Source organism: Mytilus edulis, chromosome 12 (genome assembly GCF_963676685.1).
Source record: "Mytilus edulis chromosome 12, xbMytEdul2.2, whole genome shotgun sequence".
NCBI classification, from domain to species: Eukaryota; Metazoa; Mollusca; class Bivalvia; order Mytilida; family Mytilidae; genus Mytilus; species Mytilus edulis.
The window spans coordinates 26,087,925-26,103,252 of record NC_092355.1 but is presented as its reverse complement, the minus strand read 5'-3'; positions in this window follow the sequence as shown (position 1 = coordinate 26,103,252).

Genomic DNA, 15,328 nt, shown 5'->3' with positions numbered 1-15,328 from the left:
CATTAGAGAACAAAAAGAAGCCATCCAAATCATAAAGGGAATGATAAAAACAGCATGTACATGCATTGCAAAAATGTATTACACTTTAAGTGGATATTTTGATAGACACTTTGTGACAAGATGGCGGTTAAGAAGTAGATACTACCAGTGCTTGACATGTTGATATTTTTAAACATAAAGAAATAACGGCATTCCGGATACCCTCACCAGTAATATCTGACTAAACCGAGAGATCCAAACAATCGCGCAAAAGAGCATTAAACAAAATTTGTTGACATCAAACATCACTGCAAGGAATTCTCTTGTAAAGATGGAGATATGATGCAATCAAATTGGCACGGTTTGCTTCGCATAATCTCTCTCATGTATCATATTTGGAATTCGCAACCTTTCTGGGTTTTATATAAGTGAGGAAGTGTTTGTGACAATAACGAAAACTCACAAAATAAAAACGAATATCATATTTCATTATATTTTCTACAATATAATGAATTATAGACGAATTTTGGACCTCGACAGCGTAGTAGTTTAAGACGTTAAATGAACTGTGTCACTAGTCTACCACAACGAAGAGGATATTGCAAATTCATATTCAGCATGTGGCTTATACATTCGACAATAATCTTAACTGAATAGGATTGTTAGTTATCTCTTTGCACTCCGCATTACATCACGACAAATAATGGCCAGTGATGTTCAAGGAATGCTTAACACCATTCAATCAATATATCAGTTAATCATAACGATAATCGATATTTGCAAAAGTATAAACATTTAACTATCTCTCGATACTTTTATTTAGTGCATTGTATTTTTACTTCTGTAAGGCGTTTTGGATACTTCTGAATTTCGACTGTTCATGTGGTGTCTTTCTACTTCTTTATAAAAAAAAATCAGAGATATTAAATGAAGTATCCATATTTTAGGTGCCCTTCCTCTTGTCGACTTGTTTCTTTCTTATTATGAGGCTGACTTCATACAAGAACTTCTTAGGAAGAAAGATAAGAAGTTAGCAATATCCATTAACCCTACTTTCCACTATATAGATGATGTTCTTAAGCTAAATAATTTAAAACTTGGTGACTATGTCGAACGCATCTATCCCATTGAACTAGAGATAAAGGACACAATGTATTCAGTAAAGTCTGCCTTATATCTTGACTTACATCTAGAAATTGACAACGAGGGTCGATTGAAAACAAAACTTTACGACAAAAGAGATGATGTCAGCTTTCCAATTGTGAACTTACAATTTCTAAGTAGCAACATTTCAGCAGCACCTTCATACGGTGTATATATCTCCCAATTGATACGGGAATCGATATTCCCGTGCTTGCATTTCCTATCATGATTTTCTTGATAGAGGGTTGTTGCTCAATCCTCGGTCACACCTTAACGGATAGCTCGAACGGATGCCTAACGTACAACTCTTTTTCAATTTGCTCATGTCCGTTAGACGTCCGTTCTTATCCGTTAGACGTCCGTTCATATCCGTTGCATGTCCGTTTAGCGTACGTTTTATCCATTGACGTCTGTTCTGTCCAGTGGAAAATTTTGAGCATGTTCAAAACATTGAACGGACGTCTAACGGATGAAATGTCCGTTTAACGTCCGGTAGGCGTCCATTTTGTACGTACTTGTCCGTTTCGTTTCCGTTTTGTATCCGTTTCGTGTCCGTTTTACATCCGTTGGAGGTCTAGCAGATAAATTCACCAACTGACTTCTAACGAACGAAATCTAACGGATAAAACGGATGTTGAACGGATGGGAAACGGACTACTACCAGACGTATAATGGATAAAACGGATAATGAACGGATCTGAAACGGATAAATGCAAACTAAAAATTTCGCGTCAGAAATGCCAATTAGATTTCTAAAGATTCATGAATTCTTATCATTCATAATCGATCTTAGAGTGAGGGCACATCTTCAAAATCAAGCAGCTCTTATTCAGGCTAGACACTGCCCTTTGTCGGCATTTTGAAGAACAAACCAAACCAGTTACACAGAAACATTTTGAATATTTATGCGATTTACATGTATTATTATTGCCGCCTTTAATTTTTCTGTATATCTTGTTCATTCTTTTTATCCGTTTTATGCGGTACGAAATATGTAAAATCCAAATCTTATATAAAAGATTAAGAGCTATAATCCAAAAGTTCCAAAAGTATAGCTAGATCCGTGAAAAGAAACAGAGCTTTGCATGAGCGAGATACATGTGATCTAGACTTCAAGACAGCTTTAATTTTAATTATACCAAGGGCATTTCTCTGAATGTGTACAGTCATTATGTATGTAGTGATCGTTGTGAGAATCTACAAGAGACAAAAAGTCGACCAGGTTCCTCTAACAACACCATGTTGGCACAGCTGACGGCCAATAATCTCAAAATACTAACTGTAGTGATGTTTATCACACTAATTGCTAACGCAAAACGAACAATCGGAAGTTCATTTTAAAAGAGGTAGGGTCAATGTGTTCTAATAGAAAACGAGTATTAAACAAGTATCAAACGTTTTAAACAATATAACTTAAACACAAACTGCCATCATCTGACTTCTTCGATGGACGTATATAGACAGGAAAAAGACGAACACACATAAAGCTACTTACATCCAGAAAGGCTAGCGTTGGACAAAAACAATACATTGTACATTCTCAAAAAATATATTATGGATAAACCTTTTCTTTTTTTAATTTCCAAAATATGAGATGATAAGAAAATTAAATACAAAGGGTACTATTATACAATTTCATGTTTTAAAATTAGTTCAGATATTGTCGATAAAGAATGTTAATTTAGGATATTACTTGTAAAAATATTCATCTCCAAGAAAATCAAACGGTCTGTCCTTAATCGCTTAACGTTTTTTTGTTTGTTTCATATGTAGGTGTAATACCACCATTGATTTTTCCCTATTAGTTTTTGTTAAATTTGCATCTTAGAAAAAAGTCTGTAGAATGTATCTTTGTTTCAAATAAAGATTTACTTGGCATGAGTAAAGTTGTACAGTTCAGTACAATATAAAAAAATTCACATAACATTTCATTGCATATAAGAAAATAACGATCACTGGAAGTTAACCAATCAAATTTCTCCCCTTATTGTATCTGTGTACAAGGTATAGTCGCCATGTAACGTCAATATTACAAAATATTCTATAGAAATCCCAAATAAAAAACATAATGGTGCTTTGAAATACCCAAGACATATGTTTATGGCACAGATATCTTTTACTGCAATAAAATGTAGGATTAATCACCTACAACTGTCAAATTCAAGGGAATATTTTTTCGACCTCTTTTCGTATACAACCGGATATGACGTACCATGATTTGGTGCTATTACACCTGTAACGTGGCTCTGTACATCCCGTCGCTGTGTTGTATTTTTGACAATATTTGCTTGGTCTGTGTGCCGTTTTGTGCTTCTTTATTACATGTTGTATGTTTTTTTAGTGAGTAGAATTAAAGCACACTGTTGATACAAAATTTAGTCTTGGTATCTATGATGAGTTTGTTGACTGCTGTCTTATTAACATTTTTAACTTTTATGTATGTTAGTTTTGTTCACGAATCATTGTCAATATAATCGAATTTGATGCGACTGTCATACACATAAGAAATTTAGCTAGCTATAACAACAGGTACAATCCACCATTGTCTACATAAGAAAATGCATGTACCAAGTCAGGAATATGACAGTTCTTGTCTATTCGTTTTCGATGAGTTTTGTCGTTTGGACTTTCCGGTTAGATTTTCCTCTGAGTTCAGTATTTTTGTGATTTTAATTTTTTTGGAGCTACTGAACAGCGTGTTCATTTTTACATCGTTAAAAAGAAGCATTCAATTCTGACATAAGCAAGCAATAGAGACCTTTGAAAGGAGTACATTATATGTCGTCTTTGAGAAATAAACAATCATACAAAAAAGTATCTGTCCGATTTTGTTATCGTCTCAATATAAACAAGTTTATAAAATTGTATTAATAAAGATACTTTAAAAGACAAATAAAAGCAACAGTAATATACCACAGTTTTAAATACATAAGAATTGAGAAAAAATCCCAAATCCGGGTTGCAAACTAAAACCAAAGGAAACACATCAACGAAATAAGAGAACAACGAAACAACAGAAACGCTAAAGTGCATAAAAAAGAAACGATTACGCAACACACACAGAAACTAACTTTAAGATAATAACTGCAATTGTCCTGACTTAGTACATGATATTTCAAGAAAAATGGTGGATAAAACCTGGTTTTGTGGCTAGCCAAACCTCGCGCTTAATATAACACTAAAATGACAACATTACAAATTCTCCTTCAACAACAACAAAACTTCAATAAAAAAGAAAACTATAAAACATCTTACATGCAAAGAAATGTAATAATCAGAATATACTATATTGATGAACAACAATATTTTAAACAGAAGCGGTACAGCAATAACTGCTAAAAATATTCCCTCTAGAGAATAGATAAAAACAAATTAGGAATAATGTGTTATGTGATTTTAACAAAAGACATTTCAGCAGAGTCATCGTTTGATTAATCAAGATCAACTTATATCGAAATGATATTTTTTTAAGATATAATCATTAAAAAGACTTCAAGCCACACTGTGTTGTTACGATGGAACCAATCAGAATACGTCAAGAAAAGATGTTAAACAAAATCATGCTAAGCGAGGAAATACTTTATTTAAAGACGAAGACAATTACAGTCACATAAATCGTGAATCTGTTAATAACAAATAAAAAAAAAACATGCTGTTATCAGGAATTCTATTGAAAGTTGTTTCGTCTTTCCCTCTGCTTTCACATATCATTTCGCTCATAATATTGAAAACATCGCTCAAGTTACGAAATTTGAGGTTTGATAAGCTAGTTATATATTTCAGTATAAGTGACATTATTTTTCTTGTAGGCGTTATCGTTTACACTATGGTGGTAGAATTGGATACCGGACTAGATATAGTATATACGTATGCATGTCACGTGGTAACAAACTTAACAGCAGGAACATATATATTGGCACTATTCCAATGCTTTCTAAATGGCATAGAGTGTCTTAATGCATACTTTGCTGTAGAAATTAGTTTTGTTAGAGGAATAACATCAAACAAGGGAGTTGGTATTGGGTGCATTGCATGTCATCTATGCTCAGTTCATCACTCAACAGTGATTGAACTATTCCTGTTTCAAAACAGTTTATTATTATGTAATATAAGTGATGAATCTGTCAAGAAGCTTTAATTATACCAATGATATTTATGTGTATGTGTACAATCATTATGTATGTAGTGATCGTTGTGAGAATCTACAAGAGGCGAAACAGTCGACCAGGTTCCTATATCAACATTATGATTGCACAGATGACGATCAATGCTCTAAAAACAATAACTGTAGGGATGTTGATCACACTAGTTTCTAACGCATCAAGTTGTATAATTGAAATATATTTGGCATTCTATGGCCGTTCAGAAATCATCAGAAGATTGACATTTTGCTTTAGATCTTTAATAATGATAAATCCACTTTTAGATCCAATTATTCATGTTTTTTGGTCTTGATAATTTTCGTCAACAGATTGCAAACGTAATATGTAAGAGAAACGATTTGCCAAATCAACCGTGAAGTGAAATCACAAAATTAACTCTGGATTCCAAATTTCGGACACTGACAATTCCGTTCCGGATCTCTATTTCTCCTTTGTAGCAATCAATGTATAAAAACATATGGGTTAAAACTGCCGAGGAGTTTGGGTCAATTCATGATTTCCATCCTGTATATATGTATATATGAAGTGAACAATCGAAGTTCTTTTTAAAAGAGGTAGGGTCAATGTGTTCTAATAGATAACGAGTATTAAACAAGTATCAAACGTTTTAAACAATATAACTAAAACACAAACTGCCTTCATCTGACTTCATGAAGGGACATACATAGACAGGAAAAAGACGAAAACACATAAAACTACTAAAATCCAGAAAGGCTAACGTTGGACAAAGCAATACATTGAACATTCTCAAAAAATATATGAAGGATAAACCTTATTTGTTTTTTTTAAATTTCCAAAATATGAGATTATAAGAAAATTGAATACAAAGGGTTCTATTATAAATTGCGTGTTTTAAAATTAGTTCAATTGTTGTCAATAACGAATGTAAAGAAATTGTCTAATTTAGGAAAATGTTGAAAAAATACAGATATGAAAATTTCATGAATATCCTTAAAATTATTTATACTGTGTTTTCTTGTCTCTGATAAAACTTCAAATGTTTTGTCATGATATTCATGTATGTATTTATGTTATTCCTTTTTAAAAGTTTTATAGCATTTAGTTTGAATAAAATAATATTTTCTCAATTTTTATGTGTTTTATATATCAAAAATCGATAAGATTTTCATTGATTTCTTCTTTTTCTTCTTTTTAAAGCATGTATTTCAAGGTCCGTCTAAATGCATTTTCTGTGTCTATATCAGTAATAACAATAACCTATACAGGATCTTGTAAAATAAAAAAGGTTTTCATGGTTTCACAATTATTATACTGTTTGTTATTAAAGCTATATCAATGATGTCTTTTTTTGTGCCTTGCTGTTTCATGATATTTTTCAAATTGCTGTTGAAAACACAGACAACACACACTTTCTTAGAATTAGGGGCCAGCTGAAGGACACCTCCGGGTGAGGGAGTTTCTCGCTGGATAGAAGACTTATTGGTGACCTTCTGCTGTTTTCTGTTCTTTGGTCGGATTGTTGTCTCTTTGACACATTCCCATTTATATTTTCAATTTTACTTGGAAATATTTAAACACTTTATTAACTCAATCTATAGTATTTGCATCATCATCGTGCATCTGTGTACTCATTGTGATAGCCGGGTCTTACAACTCCTTTATTTCATATGATAAAATAGTTGCCTGGCAATACAAAAGAGTTAAGCTGATGGTCCTTGTTTGTTTGCTGTATACTATTTGTAAATATCTGATTCAAAGTCATATAAAACGAGTTTCTTGAGACTATAATAGTATGGAAACTGTGTTCTTCAAACTGGAATATCCCTCTTTTAAAACAGTTAATCGTATTGTAATACATGTGCTCAAGGTATCATCAATTAAACCCTATGGGTAGTGATCCACAATTAATGGGGGAATATAAAAGAAACTGAACTGAACTGATCAATAAAGTTTTAGTTCAAGCAATGGCATTTTTGAGCATGCTTACAGTCCTTATTGATGTTGTGATCATTGTAAGAAGGTAAAAAAAAAAAATAGTCGACCAGGTTCCTCTAGCAACACTTTAATGACACAGATGACGATCAATACTCTCAAAACACTAACTGTAGTGATGTTGATCACATTAGTTGTATAATTGCAACAGTATGGGCTTTTGCATGATGTAATGATGTCGATCATACTAATTAGCTGTTTCAGAATCTAATGAATTTTGGGTAATATTTTCAGAAATGTACACTTAAACGTCGTGATTGGTTGAAAACGTCCAAAACAATGAAAATTCAACCAATGCCGTGACGTTATTTTGATTTTGAGGTACGAACAATGAAATTACCCATAGTCCTTTAGATTCTGAAACCGTAAGGTAACACATAATTGCGTTTTATTCGAAATTTGGAAACTATCATAAGATGGACTTTTGACTTTAAATCTTTAATAAATTCCCTATTAGATTCAATTATTTATGTTTTTCGTCTAGAAATTTTTGTCACCAAAAAATGAGTATTTTTATTAAGGTATGTATCTGTTTTACTCGTTATTGTATCATGATATTATTCAAATTGCCGTGGACAATACAGACTTAACTGTTAATTATATTTAATTTAACTCAATCAGACGCATTTGTATAGTCATCATGCACAGTTGGATGTGTTTTTAAAATGCATTTATATCTATGGTGAATTTTTTTCTATAATTTTGGTATCTTTGGTAAACTGTGACAGTAGATGGTATTGTAATAGTCATGCACAAATGATGCTAGAGTGGGTGTAGAACGACATATTGAATAAACATCATATACTGTGGATTCATTTCTTTTCGTGGAAACCAATTTTCGTGGACTGAGGAAAACTTACATGTTCGTGGATATTTCATTTCGTGGTTTTGCTGAAGTATGCATACAAGCCTATAGAAAATTTTGTATTCGTTGAACATTTTATTTCGTGGTCCAACTGTTCTCACGAAATCCACGAAAATTGGTTTCCAATGAAAAATAATAAATCCACGGTAAGTATTTCAATAGACCTTCATATTCAACTATAATGGTATGATATGTGTAACTGAAGTTACAATTTTCAGAGTATTCCTATGCAGATTGCAAAGAGAAGAACTGTTCAATTTAGAATACAATATGTGTCATATTATCTTTTGAGTTTTGTAAAGATGTTTTGTAATGAATGGGTTGGTTGAGGCGACGATAATTTAAAGAATGTGCGATTTTCCATTTTTTGGTAAGCTATGATATTCCTCAGACAAAGTGGCCGTCAGTAAGAAACACTAAATTCATTGGATGTGTAATGAATACTTCTTTAGTCTTGGAAAACAGGGTAAACTTATTAGCTGTACCTGACTTTAAGTGAATGTGAGTAATTTTATTTCGGTTCTGTACATTTTTGTACATGTGTGTACCATTTTATTTTAATGTTTTTTTAATATTCAGACATATGTTACATTGTCTTTTTTATAAATTTCATGTTACAAAACTTTTTGAATTTTTTCGAGAATTTTTCTTATCCCATGAATAGATTACCTTAATCGCATTTAGCACATTTTTCTTGGAATTATGGGTCCTCAATGCTTTTCAACTTGTACTTGTTTGGCTTTGTAACTGTGTTGATCTGATAGCGTCATTGGTGAGTCTTATTCAGACGAAACGAACGTCTGGCGTATTAAATAATAATCCTGGTACCTATGATAACTATTTACAGTGCTTTCAAGTGCTTTTAATACACTATTACCATGCTATTATCAAATGATCAATGATTATGATTAGATTTTATTTAACCATGTAAATATGAATTAATCTTTATTTGAAAAGAAATACTTCATTAAAAATCTGAATTCAATGTAAAGTCAGAAAACTGCAACGTTTTATATTTATAAAAGAATAGTTGCAAAAGATACCAGAGGGACATTCAAACTCATAAATTGAAAAGAAGCTTACAACACCATGGTTAAAAAAGAAAAAGACAACATAGAACATTAAAAACTAAGCAACAAAATTGGTCCAGAAAAATTGGTTTGGTTAATGTTTTTTCTTTAAATACTATTCATTTTTTTTTATTTGATTTAGGTAACTTTCGGCTATTTCTAGTCCTGATCAAATAATTTCTAACATTTACAAAAGAGCAAACATGCTTGTTATGTATGCTTCATTATGAAGATGCAATCAATATAATTCAAGGGCAGTAACTCTCATGAGATTATATCAGACTAGGCGTACGTTTTATGAAAAACGCTTGCATACCAATAAGTCAAATAGAGCCAGGCATATATAACTCCGAGAAGATACAATTGGATCTCTTTGCTCAGCTTACTAAGCTTCAAACGCACTCCCTAATTGCAAACCTTCAGCCTGATACTGTCATTTTGGTCTGATCGGGTCTCCATCGGCTAACTCCTCACACAACCTTTAAAAAAAGTCATATTGTCATTTGTTGAATTTACATATAGCAGAATTAAGATACATCCAATGTATACACCTATAGCATGTTTATTAATTGATTCATTTAATTTACAAAATCAGATAACTATTGATGTTTAACCATCATACTTTATTCATCAAAGGTTTTGATTCCCTTTCTTCTGCTGTAGCACATATATAACTTTCACATTGTAAAGCGTCATCATAACACTGATAGGCTGTGTCCTCATCATCAGATATCTTATGACATACTCCAAGTATTGTTAAAGAACTAGATAAGGCATTAGAAGACATTAAATTTCCATCACTCACTGTTAAGTTTAAATCACATAAAGCCTGTTGTCTGTTAAACATATCTCCGACATGATGATAGCAAAGAAATGTAAGACAGTGAGACATAACAGTAGGAGGTATCAATATAAACTGGTCTTTCACCTCCAACAGTAGTTCCTGTGGTATTAAAGAAGAGCTTTGTACGAACTCAACATTGCTTACAACTGCCATTCTCATTTTTTCCTGAAGTGTCATGATGTAATGTTCACGATTTCTGTAAAACTTGTGTTTGTGTCGGTCATCCTGATTTTGATTATTTATAATTACCATATCAGGTGAACATTTGGTCAGAACATAATCCGTAAGTTTTAGTGTAACATTAAACTGACCTGAAACATAATAAAATGACGCGTGTAACAACCAGCCTGAAACAGAATCTTTTTAATACCGACCTGTAAATGTCTATGATAACGTTTGTGTATGTTGTATCTATCAGTCAATTTAATTGGTACTGGTAGTAAATGTAGTTGCGCTGCATATTGACTTATTTCAGCATGATAATATTTACATATACCAACAATGAATGAAAATGTTTTGTCTTACATAAACATTTAGTAAATTCTAGTATTTCCCAACATTGTGCTATATCAAACGGAGGAACACAATTGAAGTAAGATGCCCAGTAAAATAGAAATTCGAACATAAAAGATGAATATTCAGGTTGAGTTTTTAGAAAACGATATTGTGCAGGGTAGTGTTGATATAAATTCTGTATCAATCCATCAATTCCGTCACACTTTATGCTTTCAAATACATTTATAAGTATTTTATTGTTATCTGGATTGAGTTTTCCGAGGAGCATGTTCTGCTCAGGTATAAAATAGTTCGGACAATAACAGTCTTTTATCCATAATAATAATTTACTTAGGCAGTGAGAAAAACAAGAATATACATTAGACATTTGAAATGTGTCGATATCAAGTTCTTCTGAGACCAGAATAAAGCTGTTTTCGAAAAGTAGGAACACACTAAGCCTTCGGCATGTTTGTTTATGTTTACAGTGTGTTTTGATGTTATTTTGAGAAGACAGTAACATAACATTTGAGTGTAATTAAACGAGTGAACAAGTAGTTTTTCGGAAACAGAGAAAGACAATCTCCATAATACTTTACAATCTGACAAAGTTTTTGGTCCAATGGATACTAATTAGCATCCGTATTTTTTAATCTTGTCAATTACAGAATTTGGCGGCCATTGGAATCGGTTACTTGAAGCCCATTGTACATCATTGTTAGGTAAATATTTACTTCGTAGACAGAATGCATAGTCCACGTATTGATCGCTATCCGATAAACAGGGGCCCTGGGATGATAACATATGACTTCGAAATTTCTTTTTTTATATTACAAATATGTACACTGATAAATATAAACCTTTTCTTTTACTTTCAAGGCATTTAGGTTGTACAAAAAAAGAGTCCAAATTGCCTCCTTTTACTCATCGGAGATGAGTAAATCCAGGATGATCATTATCGGTCTCCATAACTAATGTTGTCCGTTGTACTGAGTGTCTGATGTTCCGTACCTTCCGGTTTACGTCTATGTCTTGGATGACGAACAATATATCTATGTCACTACTTGGTAAATCAAGTCATTCTGCTAGACTTCCACTCAGTATTTTTTTTTATCTTATAACCTACTTGTAATTGCATTGTGTATCATACAGATGTCCATTTCAGTACCAGCTGTATTCATTAAGTGCTCATATAAGTATCTATCGTTTGAATTATTTCCCGTCCATGACACGTAATCTATAAAACATATATTTATAAAACTATTCATCTTAATATTTGGATGACTTTTGTGTACTTTTATTCGAAAATCAATGGTGAGTTAAACATGTTTAATGTAGACTTACTGGGTACATTTGCCGTGAATCGTAAGCCAGAACTAGATATGCAAATCATATAAGAATAATAACGCACACAAAAAACGACAACCACTGATTTACAGCATTTATTCGTTGTGTAGTCCTATCATGTAATGTTGTCATGTTAGTGTTATATTTAACATTGGCATTTAAGTCCAAGGTTTGGCTAGCTGCAAAACCAGGTTCAACCCATCATTTTTTTCTTAAAATGTCCTGTACTAAGTCAGGAAAATGGCAGTTGTTTTATAGTTCTTTTCTGTGTGTTGCATTCACGTTTATTTTTTTATTGCATTTCAATGTGTCTTTTGTTTTGCTGTTTAGCTCTTATGATTGATGTGTTTACTCGTTTTAGTTTGTGACCCGGATTTGTTTTCTCTCAATCGATTGATGACTTTCGAACAGCGGTATACTACTGTTGCCTGTATTTCTGACTTGATCATGTTATATCGTAAACACCTTGAAGTAAAAATATTAATTTTAAATATAGATTTGTTAATTACAAGCAGAATGTTTCTTCCCAACACACTAAAATTGATAAACGACGGGTGCCACATGTGGATCAGGATCTGCCTACCCTACCGGAGAACCTGAGATCACCCCCAGTGTTTGGTGGGGTTCGTGATGATTAGTCTTTAGTTAACTATGTTATTTCTTCTGTACTATTATTCGTCTGTTTGTCTTTTTGTTTTAAGTCATGGCGTTGTCAGTTTATTTTCAATTTATGAGTTCGACTATCCCTCTGGGATTTTTTTTCATCTATAAAGATAATAATCACAGGCCTATAATGATTAACTTCTACAAATTCTGACTTAGATGGAAGGTTGTCTAATTGGCACTTATACCATATCTTCCTTTATCTATGTAAACATCCGACTAATAGTGGAAGATATTAGCAAGCAATACCAAAGGATTGTGCAAATGATGATAAAAGCATAAAAATTAGCACGAAGCATCATTATTATATACTTTATAAGAAAAAACTGCTGGCCATAAGAACATTTTATTTTTCAAGATGGCCACCACCTTTTCTAAAATGGCTCCTTTTTCAAGATTGAAATACTTATTTGACCTTCTTTGAGTAAAAATATTATCAGATTTGGTGGATACCTTCTTTATATGTGACGTATATACTAGAAATTAATATTTGACATGTTCTGGGTTTGCGCATGCGTGAAAATATTACAAAATTCACACACAGACATTTGAACTATTTATCATATGCTTAGCGTTTTTGAATGTTGAATGACAATGAATGATGTTATGAATTTGATTGATGACATTTGTTAAGGTTATGGTGCACATTAACAATTTCGCGCATGCGTAAACTATTTACAAACAAAGAACAAAGAACACGCACTACAAGGGTCCAATGATGGAAATCATAGTTCATCTAACAGATGAGGATTTGAATTTCTTAAACATATCTTGAATTGGTCGTCATCCATTCCTCTAAGTGTCTAGGCTCTTCTCTTCGAGTATAAAGTATTACTTCTTAGATGCCACTGTTTGAAAGCACGCCCTTTCAGTTGCAATGATCAAGCATTCGATGGATATGGAGAAAAAGGTGGTAAACTTTCATAATATCGGGTAAACATCAATTATAGCTGCAGATAAACCCTTTGGTATTGGCTAAGCAATTTCAGTTGAAATGGCCAGATTTGTACGGAGAACATAAATTTATCGTCATGTTTGGTGGATTGTACATTAAAATGGCTTGTTTTAAAATTCTGAGTGACATATTGCGTGATAGTGGATGGACATGTGCTCTCACTGAAGCCGATACTGCAACACGAAGAATGGGAGATGCTTTCATGTATGTTCAAATGTAATTAGAAATAGACACGCGCATCAGATAACTACAAGTGGTTTGTTTGAATTGACAATGCCAGCCGTTATGAAAGCGTTAACACATACAATATATTTCATGATTCTAAATCTTTGACGTTCAAGTATATGTGATCAACGGATATAAGGAAAGAGGGTCATATCGATCACAACTTAATTTCTTGCGTTTAATTATGAATTAAGAAATTCATGTGCCTTCGGCAGTACGCTCACTTCGCGAGTCATATATCGTACTTTACAAACAGTCCATATCAAGCATGATACCAAATGTTGTCTTGATCGTGTAAATTATGCTCGATAGTAATTGCCGATCCATCTCCAAGATATGGCTTCCCTCCACGAATATCACCCATAGGTGCAAAGAAATTTGCAAATGGCAATTTTTACTGTATGCAAGACTAGCAAGTTGATTTCTTATATTACAATTGATAAGGCACAAATAAAGAATAATGAGTCGTGAACAGCGATGTTGATACCATACGATTAATCGAAGATCCCTTCAAGATGATGGGTGTTAGCTGGACCAGAAGTCAGTAAACTGGTAGATGTACGATCTTTTGAAGCACATGCGAAACAAAGGAGAATCTGCTTTTTTATCGATATAAAAAAAACGTTTTCATGTAAAAGACTTACAATGAAACTGGAATTTTGCAATCTTTTTTCTAGAATTTTCATTTTTTCTTAAGCCATGAAAACCAAACTACTCCTATGTCTTTGTGTCAGGATGTAGTATTAAATCGCAGCAAATGGGTTTACTTGAAACATTCTGCAATTTGCCATCAACTGATCCAAATTCTGACGCATTTATCGTTGGTGGGGCAGCAATGGTTAATTTATTGCCACCTCAAAAAACATATTTGATGATTATGCAAATGATATCATACTGCCTTAAATAAAAATTTTGCTTCGATAACTATCCAAGAGAATACATCGAGTTGATGTTTACTAGTTTAGTTATTTAAAGACTAGGACTAAAACAAAAGACAAAGTACTGGTGCTAGACGGAAAGTTGTTGGTTCTGATAGAACGCCAATTAGTTTTTTTCTGTGAAGATGACAACAAAACGGAATTGTTCAAGTTTCTTGCCGACAGATCTATAATTACTGCTTTAAAGACTAATGAAAATGCTTATGCTACTCAAGGTGAAAATATTCTTTACAATTTCAATACGGATACATGTACTTCCCAGCTATCCCCTTGTAACCACGAAAAAGCAGATAATGATTGTCCATGATAAGCCTGCTGTTGAGAACTGTTGTTAAAAGTAATCTTAAGTAGTACTGACATAAATGTAGTAGTATTAGAAATTGCAGTACTTGCAAGATTAGGTGTGGACAATTTTTGGATAGGTTTTTGAAGGAATAAAGACTTTTGATGGCTTTCTGTACATGTCAAATCAAATACGTTCGGTCCTCGGGTAGCAGCTTTTCCTTTCTTCAATGCATTTAGAGGCTGTGACACTGCGTCGACATTTCATCGGAAAGTGAAGGGTCAGCTTACCATACATTGGAAGTATTCTCAGATGTAACGGACATTTTTTGCCCGATTTTGTATGGAGACACAGACATGGACATTATAGAAGTATTTGTTTGCATCATGTACGGAAACATCACCG